This window comes from Schistocerca piceifrons, chromosome 6, assembly GCF_021461385.2.
Source record: "Schistocerca piceifrons isolate TAMUIC-IGC-003096 chromosome 6, iqSchPice1.1, whole genome shotgun sequence".
Taxonomy (NCBI): domain Eukaryota; kingdom Metazoa; phylum Arthropoda; class Insecta; order Orthoptera; family Acrididae; genus Schistocerca; species Schistocerca piceifrons.
Window position 1 is genome coordinate 138,789,109 of NC_060143.1, and position 18,516 is coordinate 138,807,624.

The 18,516-nt window shown below is 43.5% G+C and overlaps 1 protein-coding gene across 7 annotated transcripts in view; it reads right to left on the reverse strand.

Annotated features, from left to right (window-relative positions):
- The window catches only part of LOC124802531 (dystrobrevin beta), a 604,748-nt gene that overhangs the window by 346,375 nt on the left and 239,857 nt on the right, over positions 1-18,516 (reverse strand). For all 7 annotated transcript variants that reach the window (XM_047263382.1, XM_047263384.1, XM_047263383.1 and 4 more), the window contains one exon: positions 16,980-17,043. The gene's annotated coding sequence lies outside the window, so the exon portion shown is untranslated. The remainder of the gene's footprint in view (positions 1-16,979; positions 17,044-18,516) is intronic.

Below are 18,516 nucleotides of genomic sequence, written 5' to 3' on the forward strand. Positions count from 1 at the left end.
CAGTGGGAAAGGTCCGTGGAGAACTGCAACAGATGGCAAAATCGTCAGCAAAAAGGAAGCCAGAGATGCCTGGCGGGAGACAGGCCATTATAAGGTTAAGGGCGATAGCAAAGAGGATGCCGCTCAGGACGGAATCCTGAGGCACACCGTTTTCCTGGATAAAGGTGTCCAACAAGGCAGAACACACACGCACCTTGAAAACTCGGTCTTTCAAAAATTTCTGAAGGAAACAGGGTATGCGGCCACGGATGCCACACGTGTGTAGGGCACGGAGGATACCAGTTCTCCAGCAGGTGTCGTAGGCCTTCTACAAATCGAAAAACACGGCTACAATCTGGGATTTCCGCAGAAAACCATTCATGGCATGGGTGGACAAAGTAACGAGATGGTCAACTGCAGAACGCCGCGATCGAAATCACACTATGCAGTCGTTAGTAAATTGCAAGACTCGAGCCACCATACCAGCCGGGCATGAACCATACGTTCCGTCACCTTGCAAACGCAGCTGGTGAGAGAGATGGGGTGGTAGCTAGGAGGAGGGTTTTTTGTCCTTACCGGGCATGGGTATGACGGTGGCTTCACGCCAACGTCTGGGAAATGTGTCCTTTGCCCATATGCAGTTGTACGTGTCAAGCAGGAAGTGCTTGACCGCAAGAGAAAGGTCCTGCAACATATGAATGCGGATGGCGTCTGGCCCTGGGGTGGAGGATCGGGATGAACTGAGAGCATGATCTAAGGTCGCTCATAGTACAGGCAGCAGTGTAGCATTCACGATTCTGAGGATTCTGAGAAGAGAAGGGTATCTTCCGAGCCTGAATGTATTTTAATAACATCTTCACGAGGAGAAATTTCTCGTTCGTCATCAATCAAATTCGAACCAGTTTGATGGCGACTGTTTTTACTTGCCTATAGAAATAAAAGTTGCGTAATATTTACTGTAATAATGAAAATAAGTAAACAGCGAAATAATATTGGAAATTCAATGCAAGTTCATGCAAATACACCTGTCCTTAAAAGATGAGCGGGCCTCGATTCAACGAAGCTTGAATGAATGCTAACCACCTGACCGCCGACAGCTGCTGCTCAGGGTCGGACGCATCAGTACATCACCGACGCGTGAAATCACTTCTGTGATTTCTCGAAATCGCCGAAGTAGTTCTCCTTTCGTTGTCCTAATGGACTACTAAAAGCGTACAAGGTTTGAAGTAAATCCGTGATCCAAATGTCTTCCCCTCCCCTTGTGAGTAAAACTGCGTTAGTTCATTCCGTTCCTCCTGTTGCATATGTGTAATGACCAGTAATGTATCCACTTCACACGTTTCACTGACGTTCTCTTACAGTCATAAGTGCAACAGTTTGATGACGCGATATGACAACTACAATGAGTAAAGTCGAAGATGCGCTGTTATACGGTGATACGACGTCCTTTTGTGTCGGCAGGGCACAGTGCATAGTAATCTCTCATCCTGCCCACGTTTACCACTAAAGATGTCTGTAGATTACAGACTATCCTCGTATGAGGGTTGCGAGCGTACTCTATGAACATAAACATATGCTGGAGGTAAGGCGCAAGTGTCCTTACGGCGATTCATCGAAGAAGGCGATCTCGCCAACAGCACAATTCTTTACGAGTATCGTAAGGAGTGGCTGTGGAACTGGGGTAACCTGGTCGACACGAACACTACGTTCACACTCATTGTAAAGATGCTTCGTAGCACTGCCCCTATGTGATTCCCGTGAATACTGATCGGCGGTTCTCACTGTTGGCCAGTGTTAAAGTGGTCCAATTAGGAAGGTACAATCCTTTTTTATTTTTTTAAACTATGGGACCAAACTGCTGAGGTCATCGGTCCCTAGGATTACTAACTACTTAAAGTAACTTAAACTAACTCACTCACGCGCACGCGCGCGCACACACACACACACACACACACACACACACACACACACACACACACACACACGCCCGAGAGATGACTCGAACCTCCGACGGGGGGAGCCGCGCGAACCGTCACAAGAGGCCTGAGACCACACAGCTACCCCGCGTGGCTTACGATACTTTAAGAACACGGCAATCCTGGGTTAGTTTCCCCGGTGTCCAGTGGAAATGGCAGTGGGTGCCCCTGGCTTAACTGGTTGACTGTCAAATGGTACAAGACACTCTTCATGCTATTCGTCTGCAACTTAAGTATGAGTGCGCTTACTTCAAAGTGTTATAGTCTCACAGATTTGTTTTCTGCCAACCAAAAACAACAGTTGCAGTCTCGAAACACATGGTAAGTGAATAAGCTGGAACTACAGGATATGATCTGTTGAAACAGCTATCGTATACCAACAAACTAGTGCCAGTTTTGAACACAGTTTTAACCTGCACGGGAAATTTCAAAACCATTACAGAGGTAACATTTATTCTAAAATCAAGCGCAGAGTGTGGATAACCTATTTATCCGCAAAACTCTTTCTTCCAGGAGTACTAGTGACGTTTGGAAGATACGACAAACGTCACAACTGAACTCTGAGGGCGGGTTGTATGTTACCGGACAGCTTAGTTGGTAAGAGCTTGCACACGAGAGGCGGCTTCGTCAGTAATTTTAATCGGCCAGGAACTTCTGAAACAACTGCCACTCCACTGGGCAGTAAAAGCTGCATTCCGGACTTTTGAGAACCTGGTCTCCAAGACTAATACACAATCGTGCCCATAAATCGAGAGACCTTACACTAAGAAGCATATGATTCTTTTTTAGTTTTTTTTTTTTTTAAGGCATTCGCCAGAGTTCGAGTCTCTTATACTTGAAAGTAGCTACTGAAGAAGAAAATTACACATCCCCTCGATATGAAGGCCAGCACAGACTGAGCAGTGGCTGATATGGTATAGAATTGGCCGATGTATTGATTAAGGAACTATGCCAGCTTTCGCTTCAAATATTTCAGGTTAGTACTGAAAACCTCAGCCAGGATGACTGGACCTGGATTTGATCCCTATCCTCCTGGATACGAGTGGAACGTCTTAACCGCCGCTTCACTTTGTAGGTACCGGATTGTAAACCATAAGTAGCAAGTAAATGGGACGACTCCACTAACTACCGTACAACAGCCCTGGGTGTCTGGCTATTTCCCTAACAGCAGGCACATTAGCCGAGCGGAAGTAGGCTGTCGGCAGAACGTTCCGCTCTTCGACGTCGTCATGCTTGCCGCAGTCGGTCGTAAACACATTCACTCAGTGGTGGTGGCGGCCGTGGGCTGAGGGGTGCGGGAAGGGATCAGGGTGGGGATGTTCCCTACGACCGACTAGTGATAGGCAGAACATACAACGTCAAGAAACGGAGAGCCGAAAGGAAACGAGTGTTGGGTGCAGTCTGCCGTCTAGGGCACCGTACTCTGTGCCATGCTGCCGGCTAAACTCCTGCGTGAAGTTCTGGTAGTGCCTCTCGCTTGCCTGCTCCATAAAGTGGGTTACGCCCTCGAAACAAGTATTTTTATGAAAATAAAGCAAATCTCCATTTGTTTCTGAAGCTAGTCTTCAGACAACATTTTAATTTCTGCATAAATTTCTTTTTAAAATGTGTCGTTTGATACACGGATTTCTGATTGCTCTGTAACGTACATGGAAATAGCCTGCCATTCCATATCCATGATGATGTGACCACCTTAGATTTCAACCAGACAGTTCTCTCTTCTTACTCAGGAGAAACCTGCTAAACGCTTCTTCCTACGTTATTGCAGTCCGATCGACAGGTGTCTGTACTCGAAAGTGGGGGGTGAAGTTACATTACGAAAGGTTAAAATTTTCTGAACTTTAACTATGTTGTACCCAGGTAGATTGTAGCGAACAATCTAATATTTCGATCTCGAAAACTCTGCACTAATTTGGTATTTTCTCCTTGGCATCCAGGACAAAAGCACTAAGGTTTTTCTTATAGTGCGTTAAATTTCCTGCATTTCCCATTGGTTAAACGTCTTTTTACATCAGATGCTTGTCAAGATACAGAGCTTCACTGAACGACAAATTTCTCAAATAAAAAACTGCAACAAGAACGCATTATAACAATTTTATAACATCTTTAATAAAATGCTAAGTATGTCTAACGGTCAACGTTTATCAACCCCAAGAAGAGTCCTCCTCCACCCCTCACTATCAATGGGGTGTTCGTTTCCTCTTGGGTTTAAGAGTAGGGCGGCCGGATGGAGACCCAAAGAGGTCGGTACCTTCCACCCTTCTTGACGCCTTGAGCTGTTGTTTGAAACAGGACTACTTTGCGTACTACTGTAGTCCTACTGCTTGGCTATGGATTCAGCCCTTCCACATGCGTATCCTAATGAAAAATTTGACTGAAACCGAACGGATGTGGATTGAAACCTGCAGGCTGAATGGGTCAAAGAAGTGATTCCCTATATTCTTCGGATAGTTCATTTGGACTACGCTGAGTATGGTCATCTGTGGTACAAGTACATGACCAGCCTAAAAGACACAATGGATGTTCAGGAATACCACGAATTCATGACTGAAGCTACTTCAGTATTCGTTATACTGAAAAGTTCTAGTCGGATATCTGATCAGACGTGACCATAGAGCAGGCGATGAGTTATGGAGGACTACCTCACGGTCGCCTCAAAACGAACTCTGGGTATGCTATGCCTATACCCCTTTGTAAACAAAGAGAGATGTTTACCAAGAAAAAACAAAGAACAGCTGAGCAACAAATATATATGAGACTTTCCCGCGTAACCAGGATTCTCCAAACGGGCACTGTCCCTTGAAGGCTACGGAGACCTTGTTCACAAAGAGGTGAAACGTTATTTAGCTCAAGAGATAAGAATCAACTGAAAGAAGAAAATGGTGTGAGAGAAGTTTGAAGGTGCGTTCAAACGAAAGAATAAGGTTGTTAGTTTAGCCTCAGTTGTGTGTGTGTCCTGAAAAATGCGTACAAAAGGTACAGTCGATCCTCTGAACTTTGTTGCACCCAGTTTTCATTGCCAAGCCATCATATGATAACCTGAGAAAAGTATTCAAATTTGAGCTTGCACCTTATCCAATGCGTCTTTCTAATTAGGAAGGATTAGCAAGGGCACAAAATCAGCGTTACTTGCAGCATTAACTCCGAAACACGCAGCAGTGCACCTTGCAATGCGCAGATGTGCAGTAATTAGCAGTGGATATCTTTCACACACAGTTGTGTGGAGTAGAAGAGCTGAATTCGAGTCATTGTGTAAGATCTGTCCGTAGCTCGTGGTCGTGCGGTAGCGTTATCGCTTCCCGCACCCGGGTTCCCGGGTTCGATTCCCGGCAGGGTCAGGGATTTTCTCTGTCTCGTGATGACTGTGTTGTGTGATGTCCTTAGGTTAGTTAGGTTTAAGTAGTTCTAAGTTCTAGGGGACTGATGACCATAGATGTTAAGTCCCATAGTGCTCAGAGGCATTTGAACCATTTTTGTAAGATCTACGTGGAAAATGTGCGAAAACATTTCGGAAATAATGCCATAGCATTTTTTGACTGGAATCCTAGCGATATCCGTTACAAAGCAACAAATCAGCAGGTTTCACTGCATCCGCCCACAAAATTAGTATTCTCCACAAAATCAGCTGTTATAGTGCCACAAGAAATTTTTATCAGACACAAAAAAGGAACTTCATTTTAATGCTGATGACTGAAATTGGGATGATGTCGATCAACACTGTTACACCAAAGGCTACTGACTGTGACTGTTTAACCATCACAGATGAAACCGTAGATATCCTTCCTATTCTTTCTTTCTTTCGCTTGTGCCTTTTCCTGCAATGACGCAGGGTCGGCACGGTTAATCGAATTTGGCAAGGTTAACTGAAGGGGTGGCTGGATGCCCGTCCTGCCGCCCCCCTATACCCCCTGGGACGGAATTAGTGTACCCCAACTGTCTGTGTCTAATGTAATGCATGGAATAGTGCGAATGTGTTCAGATGTCTGCGAGCCGTGTAACTGAGGCGGGACGTGGGGACCAGCCCAGTATTCATGTAGTGGGATGTGGAAAATCGCCTAAAAACCACATCCAGGCTGGCCAGCACACCGGCCTCCATCGTTAAGCCGCCGGGCGGATACGATCCGGGGCCAGCGCGCCCACCCGAGTCCAGGAAGCAGCGCATTAGCGCTCTCGGCTAACCTGGCGGGTGTAGACATCCTTCGTATATCCGTGCCATTTGATGGCGAGGTCGATACCCTGCGATGTCCGCTACCAACGAGTCCTCCGGCAGCCGGTAAGAGCCGCTAGCATGTCGTCACACAGGCCTGGTCGCTGACGTCAAGGCGGGGATAAAACCCAGCAATTGGGCCACTGCAAGACACTTCGAATCATGCTCTGCTCAGGTGTTTACCGCGCTTGCACCATACGTTCGCAATGTGGCTGTTTACTGGATTTCAACTGGACTATGTTTTGGATTTGCTTAGCCCTGGACTACAGATTTCTCTCTTCGTGTATTCTACAATGTACGACGACCCAGTGCGGAATGAAATCGCCAAGTGACACGCGATTACAGTTTATCAAAATTTTCTGTGTACTGAAGTCAGTGTTGCACTGTACCATGTGTAATACTGTATACGGTTTGGTAACATCACTGTAGATGCAATTTTTTTTTTTGTAACGTTATTACAAGGGCCATCCAGTAACGCAACACTTTTTTTCTGATAGCAGGTAGGTTTTATTCATGATTCCAATACACCATATTATTCCCCACTTTTCGGCTACACAGTTCTGTTTTTCAACACAATTTCCGATCAATTCGACGGCCTTTTGCCATCTTACTGGGAGCGCCTTTACTTCCGTGTGACACCGCTTTACTGGTCGATGTCGGAGCCAACATCTTGCTGCATCAGTAACTTCCTTATCAGCCACGTACTGCTTCCCGCGGAGTGCATTCTTCATCGGTCCACACAAATGGAGGTCGGAAGGTTCAAGGTGGGGTGGCGCCAGTCCATGGGTTGCCGTTTTGTTTCCGATTCGAATTGACGAACCCATGTTTCATCACCTGTGACGATGTTCGACAAAAAAACTGCCTGGATAAGCCTCGCACCGCGCAAGCAAATCCGCACACATGGTCCTTCGCTGCTCTTTAAGGTCTTCTGTTAGTCTGTGAGGAACACTGCGGGCACATACCTTTAAGTACGCCAACTTGTGGACAAGTGCGTCAGTACAACTAATAGAGAAGTCTAGCCGTGCAGCAAGCTGTTTGTTTGTGATCGGTCGATCATCTCGAATCAGAATGTCCACAAGTTCCAACATAGCAGGAGTTACAGCTGTGTGCGGCCGCGCGGCACACGGGTGCTCACGAGCGATTCACCGTATTTTTGTTTGCTGCCAGGTCTCCGCAGACATTCTGCAAGCGCCTATGAGTATCTGCGACGCTCTTGTTTTCCGCCAAAAGAAACTCAATGACAGCTACGCGCTTGGAACGCATCTCTGCCATGGACGCCTTTTAGAGGGTAGCGTATAGCGCCGCCACCTATCTGAACGACATGAAACTAACGGGCTGAAGTGGGACTGTTCCAAGTTTTCCCAAAACAAATTCCGCATTTTTGAAACCGAAACTGGCCGGGAAAAAATGTGTTGCATTACTTACTGAACTGAGGTTTGGTTTGCAACTACAATAAACAAGGCTCAAGGTCAGAGAGAGAGAGAGAGAGAGAGAGAGAGAGAGAGAGAGAGAGACGGGGAAAAGATCTACAGAGAGAGGGGCGTGGAGAAAATGGAGAGTGTTCGGGGGTGAGGAGGGGATGGACAGTGAGAACTGGGAGGAGGAAGAGATGGACAAAGAGAGGACGGAGGTGGGGGAGACGGACAAATAGATGGGTGGGTGGAGATTATGACGTATATACAGTCCCCACACTTATTTAGGAACTTCGAAGCACTGCCGGGCTCGGTAGTTGATTCTTAAAAGCTACTCTTCACAGTTTTGAAAGAAAGTGCTATCATAATTAACTTGAATTTAAACTAAATTTTTGGCATTGATACACTGAAATATCGTTACTTTTCACCCGATAGTTTTTCGTGTCATGCTTAGTATGACGATGTTGGTTTATATCGATATTAATACTTCTATGTCCCATCCCTAGATACCAAACCTCACTTTCACCCACTGTCACGTTTGACTGAAAATTTGGAATCTGTTATTTTTCGAGTATCAGGACCAAGAAGCACGCTTTCTTTCGATTTCTGTTCTAACAGGTGGGAAAACCTCTAGCAGAGATACCATAAACATTCTTTATCCTCAGGTGAACCTTTCACTGACAGTTTTATTGGGCACAACTTAGATTAGATTAATACTAGTGCCATGGATCATGAATACGATATTTCGTAATGACGTGGAACGAGTCAAATTTTCCAATACATGACATAATTAAGTTAATTTAACAACATACTTAAGTTAATATAACAACTTTTTATTTTTTGTATTTTTTATTTTTTTAATTTTTTAATAATTTTTTTTTGTTTTTTTTTTCTTAATTTATATCTAAAAATTCCTCTATGGAGTAGGAGTTGTCATTCAGAAATTCTTTTAATTTCTTCTTAAATACTTGTTGGTTATCTGCCGGACTTTTGATACCATCTGGTAAGTGACAAAAGACTTTAGTGGCAGTATAATTCACCCCTTTCTGTCCCAAAGTTAGATTTAATCTTGAATAGTGAAGATCATCCTTTCTCCTAGTATTGTAGTTACGCACACTGCTATTACTTTTGAATTGGGTTTGGTTGTTAATAACAAATTTCATAAGAGAGTATATATACTGAGAAGCTACTGTGAATATCCCTAGATCCTTAAATAAATGTCTGCAGGATGATCTTGGGTGGACTCCAGCTATTATTCTGATTACACGCTTTTGTGCAATAAATACTTTATTCCTCAGTGATGAATTACCCCAAAATATACCATATGAAAGCAATGAGTGAAAATAGGCGTAGTAAGCTAATTTACTACGATGTTTATCACCAAAATTTGCAATGACCCTTATTGCATAAGTAGCTGAACTCAAACGTTTCAGCAGATCATCAATGTGTTTCTTCCAATTTAATCTCTCATCAATGGACACACCTAAAAATTTGGAATATTCTACCTTAGCTATATGCTTCTGATTAAGGTCTATATTTATTAATGGTGTCATACCATTTACTGTACGGAACTGTATGTACTGTGTCTTATAAAAATTCAGTGAGAGTCCGTTTACAAGGAACCACTTAGTAATTTTCTGAAAGACAGTATTGACAATTTCATCAGTTAATTCATGTTTGTCAGGTGTGATTACTATACTTGTATCATCAGCAAAGAGAACTAACTTTGCCTCTTCATGAACATAGAATGGCAAGTCATTAATATATATTAAGAACAACAAAGAACCCACGACTGACGCTTGTGGAACCCCATTCTTGATACTTCCCCAGTTTGAGGAATGTGCTGTGTAGAGATGTACTGTGTAGAGATGGTTGTACAACACATCTGTGAGAAAAGAAGTGTGTTGTGATATACAGGGTGTTACAAAAAGGTACGGTCACACTTTCAGGAAACATTCCTCACACACAAAGAAAGAAAATATGTTATGTGGACATGTGTCCGGAAACGCTTATTTTCCATGTTAGACCTCATTTTATTACTTCTCTTCAAATCACATTAATCATGGAATGGAAACACACAGCAACAGAACGTACCAGCGTGACTTCAGACATTTTGTTACAGGAAATGTTCAAAAGGTCTTCCGTTAGCGAGGATACATGCATCTAACCTCCGTCGCATGCAATCCCTGATGCGCTGATGCAGCGCTGGAGAATGGCGTATTGTATCACAGCCGTCCACAATACGAGCACGAAGAGTCTCTATATTTGGTACCGGGGTTGCGTAGACAAGAGGTTTCAAATGCCCCCATAAACGAAAGTCAAGAGGGTTGAGGTCAGGAGAGCGCGGAGGCCATGGAATTGGTCCGCCTCTACCAATCCATCGGTCACCGAATCTGTTGTTGAGAAGTGTACGAACACTTCGACTGAAATGTGCAGGAGCTCCGTCGTGCATGAACCACATGTTGTGTCGTACTTGTAAAGGCACATGTTCTAGCAGCACAGGTAGAATATCCCGTATGAAATCATGGCGGTCAATCGAGGAAGTACAGTACATACCGACGAAACTAAAATGAGCTCTAACATGGAAATTAAGCGTTTCCGGACACATGTCCACATAACATCTTTTCTTTATTTGAGTGTGAGCGATGTTTCCTGAAAGTTTGTCCATACCTTTTTGTAACACCCTGTATATACGAACCAATGCAGCCAGTGTCACCTAAATTTCAACTTCGTATTACCATAAATTGAAACAGTATATGAAATAAATATCATACAATTAAAATCGTTAAACGCATTTCTTAAAAATATTGAGAGCCAACTGTCAAAAAATGGGTTATACAGCTGTTTTGATCGTATCAGGAATCAGGACTCTCAAAAATCTCAAGAATAAGCCAGTTTCTTCAAAAAAAAAATTTCGTAGTTTGCTTGTGTATGGTCAGAAAGAAATTAACCAGCGCTATCCTCCCGTCACAGTACGTCCTAGATGACCAGCAGTGGACGTTGGAAACAGAAATCCCAGTCAATATGGCAGTTAAAGTAGAGCCTAACAAAGAATAGACTAATGCAAAGACGATACAGAGTTATTTGTAGCTTTTGATTGATGGTTGTGGGTGTGGTGATATTTCGATGTCGATGCACTAAATTGCAAATTCCTTAGCGACCGAATATTTATCTTTTGGGCGAGGAATTAACACAATTGTTAATGTGTAACGAATATACACATTTAATGTTGTACAAGAGATGGATACAATTGTATAGAACGTCGAGGGGAATGATGGCAAAATGGAGTAGGTGAGTTTGTCAAGGGACTATTCAGACGAAAGTAAAATGAAAAATGTCCAAGTTTATCGAAGTTTCGGTTTACAAATGACGCTTTCGGAAAGATGAAGCTATACCGAATTCCGTTTTCTTTCGTAACAAGGGTGGGTGACGAAACAGTGACACTTCTGGGCGAATGTGGAATGACAGAGCGGCAGAGGTCGTCTGCTCTAGACCAAACTCAAATACAGGAGAATCCGAAGCGAAGTCAAATTAAAAGAGAGCTAGTGGCAGACGGCCTAATTGAGCTGCCCTGGAGCGAAGCTAAATTACAAGGGCAGGCGGCCTAATGACGTCTGCCCTGTAGGAGATGCTAAACACAAGAGAGCCAGATTCACAAGTGGCTCCGTGAAAGCGTAATGCCGCCTGATTGATTACTGCAACAATGCAGGGGAAAGTTGCGGCTTAGTGTGGGATCCGTACGGCCCTTGGACTTTGGCGTACGAATTCCGCACTGCACCTGTCTCGAACGAGTGGGAACTGAAAATAAAATGTAAAAGAGATACGTAAGATAATTTTTACTATCAATTTGTAGGCGTCTACGTTGAGACAAGTGGTTTTGTAAACAATGAAGATATCACTGTATTGTACCAGTAAACGGAGAAATAGCCAGGACAAATACCATAATTAGATGAAAAAATTTTGAGCTGTAGACCAATGTGAACACATGAAACTGAAGTACCTTGACAAGCGTTTTCCTTTAACACTGGTCACTACCTGGTATAGCTGAGCGTTAGTTAGAAAAGAAACAGCGCAGCCTAAGGAATGAATAACAGTACCCCGCCTCTGTCTCAAAACGAAAACGTTTACGTTTTATCGTATACCACATACACCTTGCAATCTTGGGCCCTAAAATAAAACTGGAAAAGACGGTCAATGTCTGAGAGCGAACGGTGAGCCTTGGTATAATATGAACGCTTATGGACCGAAGTAAGGGTAAGGACTACGTAGCACAACAGGACAAAAAAAACGCCATATTTTATGCAATGTCTCAGAATTGCAAGTTACTCGTGCACTTGTGAGCTGTTCGGATGCCAGGTGCGGGAGGAGGTGAACCGTGCCTTCACTGTGAAACCTGCAGGCTAATGCCAACATGAGTCACAGCGGATTTCACTTCCTGCCAGAGCGCCTTGGCTGCCACCTTTTCTAACCACGTTTCTCTCTCCGACAGACTCGACACTTTGTCCATTTAAACGAACGCGTGTAATGTGCTACCCGTGTCTCAGGATTCCCTTCTACGTTCTTCTGATTCACTTCTACCACGGAGTCGAACACACAAACAATATATGTAATAAACTTTATTACATTTCACGAAAATAGTCAACTTCATTGCTTCTTTAGCGGACAAAGTACACGAATGCCAAGGGCTGAGAAGGGAACAAACCCAGCTTTCCAGTCTTGCAGTGCAGACGCTACGCCGGTGCCTCGTATTTCATACAAGCCATCTGTTAACTTTTAATTTCTGACGTTTCCTAAATAGAGCATTATCTTCTCTATCACACCTGTCATCGACAAGGACACAATCTTCACAATGCATCTTCAACGGGTAACAAAAATTTTAATTTTGTCACCCATAAAAATAAACCTTCCTTATTAATTTTTCTTTATTTGTAGGTAGAAATCTGCAGTCCTGGTACACACTGTAATCCCCGCGCCACAGAACCGTAGCACGGTGTTACAGGATCCAAAACAAAGTTGTGCACCCCATTGACAAAGTGGAGTATGCTGAGGTGAGTCTCAATGACAGAGAACAAATTGGCCGACCACCTCTCTGTCAAGAACCCAAATCGCAAGCGATGTTAAGGCCCTAGTGCTCGAAGACTGGCGTATGACAAGACAGGCAGCAGTGGGCAAAGTGAAAGTACGTCACTGATCAGTTTTTATCATCTCAGTCTACATTTGTAACATGACAAAGTTCGTACCCGTCGGTCCCGCGACTGGTCACACCCAGTCAAGAACCATCCTAACTAAAGGAGCATCGGAAATCTTGCGGCTGTGTCAGGCGAAGCCAGATTTCTTTAGCCGTGTAATCACAATGGAAAGTGCTGAGTACATCACTACGGCACCGAAACAAGGGAGCAAAGTAAGCAGCAAAAACATGTGGATTCATCAAAGCCGAAAAGTGCCAACACACAACCATTATAGGAAAAGATGATGATGAGTGTATTTTGGAACGGCCATGGTTTGGTGCTAACGAATGGCTCTGAGTACTATGGGACTTAACTTCTAAGGTCATCACTCCCCTAGAACTTAGAACTACTTAAATCTAACTAACCTAAGGACATCACACACAACCATGCCCGAGGCAGGATTCGAACCTGCGACCGTAGCGGTCGCGCGGTTCCAGACTGTAGTGCCTAGAACCGCTCGGCCACCCCGGTCGGATTGGTGCTAACAGATTCAGCACGTAAGATGCAAAGTGTCACAGGACCATTCCACCGAAAACTCCTGAGGTGGTTAGGCGAGGCTGTTGCAATAAGAAGTGTTGCGAGGCGATGTATTTGCTCCACAACAACGCTCGAGCGCATTCCGAACAGGGCTCCTTTGTGCTGTCAGGTGTTGCCTCACCCACCGTATACTCTTGACACGCAATGCAGTCTTGTTCCGCTTTCCTTGGATGAGAACCATGGCAGTCATATTCAGAACGATGACAAGGTGATTTTAGAAGTGGAGATCTTTCCGCGAACAGCCAAAATGCAGACTTCTACAATCAAGGTCTCCGCTCAGTCAGCCATTGTTAAGAAAACTGTGCCATTTTTAAGGATTAATATCTACAGATAATTAACACCATCACCAATTTTCGTGGCCACAGCTTGATTTCTTTTTGCGAGGAAATAACTTGAAGTTTGTGACTACCCTCGTAAATCCTCACATGCGAATCCCTATAAAGGGTGTTTGTTTTACTATATAGTAAAATTTATTGGCGTTCCATTCAAGGGGGAGAGGCATGTGAAGGACGACTGCCTGTACGTCTGTGTACGACCTGTTTTCAATCTCATTTTACCTGCACGATGTCCGCGTTGGTGGCCCAACAATATTCGTAGTTACCTCCCTGACAGTTCGACCGTTCCGTTTTCTAAGCAGATTCTCGCACGACACGCTGCGTCTTCCTTGGATTATCTGCCGGTTAAGAGTTTTTCAACATTTCTGTTAGGCTCTCTCGCCAGTGAAACAAGCTTCTGACCATTCGCCCTGCCTTTCTGAGTATATAAACCATCTCTCTCGTCAGCCCGACCTAATATGACTACTATACATGTTTCGTCTGTAACCTCGTTTGTGAACAAATTGCAGCATCACAATACCCAACCAATAAGACTGCGACTGGAATTTCCTGTAACTGTACCAAGATGACAGTTTCAGTTCATAGCTTTACAGCAGTGTTTCCCGAACTGCGTTCTGCGGAACACTGGTGTTCCATCGGAAGTAAGTGCTCTGCAAAAAATTTTAACAACATGGAATTTTCTATACATTTTGACGATAATTATTTTTTAAAATTTTATGATTTCTGTTTTAATAGTTATGATTTAAAATTGAAGTACTCACTGAATACAACAAGTTTTTCTCATTTTTAAAAATGTTATCAATCTTAAAAAATAAACAAGCTATTCCATCGAAGTACCAGGATTCTCACAGTGTTCAGTCAGAGAAAACGTTTGGGAATCCCTGCTCGGCAGTCTAAACAATTACTTCCAAAAATCTAGACGACGTAACTGATTTCCGTTGTTACTCAGTTCTTTATTCAAAGACTGAGACTCTTTTAAGTTTGATAAAGTGTACAACTAAACATTTCCCTAGGAGCCTGTTGTCAGTCTTTGCATCAGTATGATATTTTATCCCCATCGAACTTTATAATACAATTTTTATCTGACAGAATTTCCACACAGACAACTGTGAATACCAGCCTCGTAAAGTCTTAAGACTCCGACGGATTGAGAAGTAGGCAGCTGAGCATCCAAGCAAAAGCGAAGGCAGAGTGCGTGGCTAGAGGATTTTGCATTGAAACACGTATTTTAATGACCATTATGTTTACAGGGGATACAGTGTTAATCCGGATAAAAGATCTGTCACTAAACGTCTAACATCCCCTATATTCCTGAAGTGATGTAATTGCATAATTGTGAGTCAGCCAAATTGTGTAAAAATTAAAGCTCAACTACTTAAGGCAGTGTGATTTCTTTGTCCACATAGCTTGATTTTAACCAAACGACAGAAAGAGTGACGTGCTCGGAAAACACGTGATTAATTCGGCATCTAGATCGAGAGCTGAAATAATGTGCAGAGTATAAGGCGGGTGCGTGATGCGTTCTTTGCGCAGAGAGAGAGAGAGAAACTGACTTTGTAAGGGGGGCGACAATGTTGAAGAAAGGCAATGGTCCAAAAATTCTGACCGCTGCGGCATTGAGGTCGCTGATTACTTAAGTCATACGTTTTGTTCGTTTGCCTTCTTGAGAATAATTATTTTGTTATTTCTTTTAACTTCATACATAGTTCTATTCTTACTGTTACACAAAATTACTGTCATAATTTTTCGGCATTACATATTGTCACTCCTCCATTTCCTTTAGAATTGTTCTAAAAATCAGTTTCATTTACCTATTTTGGCGTGAATCATTTATTACTGTAATAACTAACGCCAAATTTTAGTTCCAGAAAGATATTACTTAATTTTGTGTGTATATTTGTCAACTACGTGTGCAGTAGCGATGCCTGACGAGCTTGGCTCACAAACATGCTTTTCGTGTCGCAACTGCGCCATAGTTCGCCGTTCTACGTTGCCAAATTATTCTGTTTAGATCTTAAGCCCGTCACTTTGACTTAATCGGGCGTGCTTCTTCACACTTTTCAACTCGCTTTTTAAATAATTATATGAAATTAGTTCCTTTTCATTGTTTTATAATTACTGTTTGCAACATGTACACTGTTCAACAATTATATTCAGTTTCCCTTTTCCTGACATGTAGGATGGTCAGTTTGGACCGAAACCGTTTGTTCTGACGGCAGTTTGTCTGTAATCATTGACTGGAACCCGGAACTGAGACAGAGAGAGAGAGAGAGAGAGAGAGAGAGAGAGAGAGAGAGAGAGAGAGATTCCCCTGTCTCTGCCCTACACCACAGGTCAGCTGTTATTCACACTGTCTGTTCGTCGGCTGGCAAAGCTTTGCTATTGCTAAAAATTTTATATTCACTATAGCTTGGTATCCTATTACTTGGTGTGTAGCCCATAATGAACCCTACACGCGCTAAATAGCACCAACATGCCTACTCTAAAATGAAAGCCACTATATTCCTCGCGCGATCCGAACTGTATACTAGAGCTAGGGTATGAGGTGGAGAGTGTTTGAAGCTCTAAACAAGGGATTTTCTCAGAATGAAGAACAGAGAGGCAACGGCAGGTCGATGCTCTCAGTCGGTGTGCCCGATGAGCTCCAGATGCTCAGATAGCGAGGGCAGTGCCACCAAGTAGCGAGACTCGTGTTCCAGTTCTTATCAGGGACAGTCTCAAACACCCAAGGATGTGCGCACCTCTCGTCCTTACTGTTCGTCTTAAAGAGTGAACATCTCTTACATTCCTTTACCTTCAGTTATTCGGGTCTATAAACACAGGCAACTAAGCACACGAATTGTGCGTCTGCCATTAAGGCTGCGAAACTTCATTACGACAGTGTGTGATTACATCCATGTACGGCAGAAATAAGTCTGTATTTTGAATATGTACCATTACGTTGTATACGTTCCGTCTGTACACATTCCCTCAACTCCAAGTGTACTTCGAATATCACAGTGCTTCTCACTACGCCTCCACTTCCACCGACCTTTGAACACAACCACTTTTAGGAGTAAATTTAGTTTAACGTAGACTCCGGAATACGATACAAATAGGCGTTTTTCGCACACACACACACATATATATATCATTTCCAAGGCAGAAAGAAGAGACAAACGATAGGAAAAACTACATCTTGAACCATTAAATTTTTAGTACGCCAGGTACATCACGAAGCCTTACAAGACATAGCAATAACTTATATTTTACTGCTCGTCTCAGACAAAACATTTCGAGACAAGAAACATCAGGTGGTTACTCACGAGGTAGCGCCGTGGTTGCGGTGTGACGTCACAGCATCGGTGAACCTCCGGGCCCTGTCAGCGCCTGCGAAAAGAGGAACGCAAATTAATACAAGACACCTTAAGTAACTGCCGGAACTTTTAGACGATGACGTTGGGAAGCTAAGAAGGAATCGGTCACACAGGAGATGACAGAAAAAGTAACTGCTACGAAAGAGTAGAGGAATGTCAGTACAGATATTGCAAGAAAACATAACACAGAACCGAGAAGAAAAATAAAGGAAAAATAAGCAGATGCAGAAGAAGATATATCAAACTAACAGATGTAAGGGGGCAAATAGCCTACCAGAAACTAAACGACATGCCAAGTAATGCAATCCTGTGGAGGGCAAAATTCAGCTCAAACACGTAATTACATGTTTAATATGACTATATCCCTGCGACAAAAATGCGCGCTGTTTCAGTATTCATTTGGTCATGGCACTTTGCATTTATGAGTTAACAGCGAGCCGTATAGCTTACCATTTATTTCTGCAATTTATTTCAATAATTAATTACCATTTAGAGATTCTACTTCATTCTCATGGCATGTTTTCTGGTACTGTCCTTACAATCTAGGTAACGCCTCGGAAGTGTGTATATGTCAACGTAATTGTTCGACATTCTCTGAATAGATATTAAATATTAAAATAAATTTACAGCAGTCTTCCAAAAAGGTTTATCTGAATCAATGTACGTGCAAACAGAACTATATTCACTGCGAGCCGATCAGCCATTTTATTAGTATATAATACACTAATGCTCATAAATTAAGGATGATTGCAGAATGTGGGGCCACACAACGTGGCACTACACAAAACTGGCGCTAACAGCATAGGCATGTAGGGAACACACACGACACAGATCTGTACGTCCACAGTATTGGTGATAAGTTGAGAAAACCGTCCAGAAACACGTGTGTTACAAAACGCCACTGTTTCCTGCGCATGTACCCCGACATGCACACGTACACAGGCCGCAAAACGGGTTGGCATACTCCGGATCAGGTGGTCGAGCACCTGCTGGGGTATAGCTCCCATTCTTGCACCAGTGCCTGTCGGTGCTCCTGAAGTGTCCAAGGGGTTTGAAGACGTGCAGCGATACGCCGACCGAGAGCATCCCAGACGTGCTCGATGGGGTTTAGGTCTGGAGAACAGGCAGGCCACTCCATTCGCCTGATATCTTCTGTTTCAAGGTACTCCTCCACGATGGCAGCTCGGTGTGGCCGTGCGTTATCATCCATCAGGAGGAAGATGGGACCCACTGCACTACTGAAAAGGCGGACATACTGGTGCGAAATGACGTCCCGATATACCTAACCTGTTACAGTTCCTCTATCAAAGACATGCAGGGGTGTACGCGCACCAATCATAATCCCACCCCACACCATCAAACCATGACATCCATACAGGTCCATTTCATTTCAAGGACATTAAGGGGCTGGTATCTGGTTCCTGGTTCGCGCCAGACGAAAACCCGCCGAGAATCACTGTTCAGACTATACCTGGACTCTTCCGTG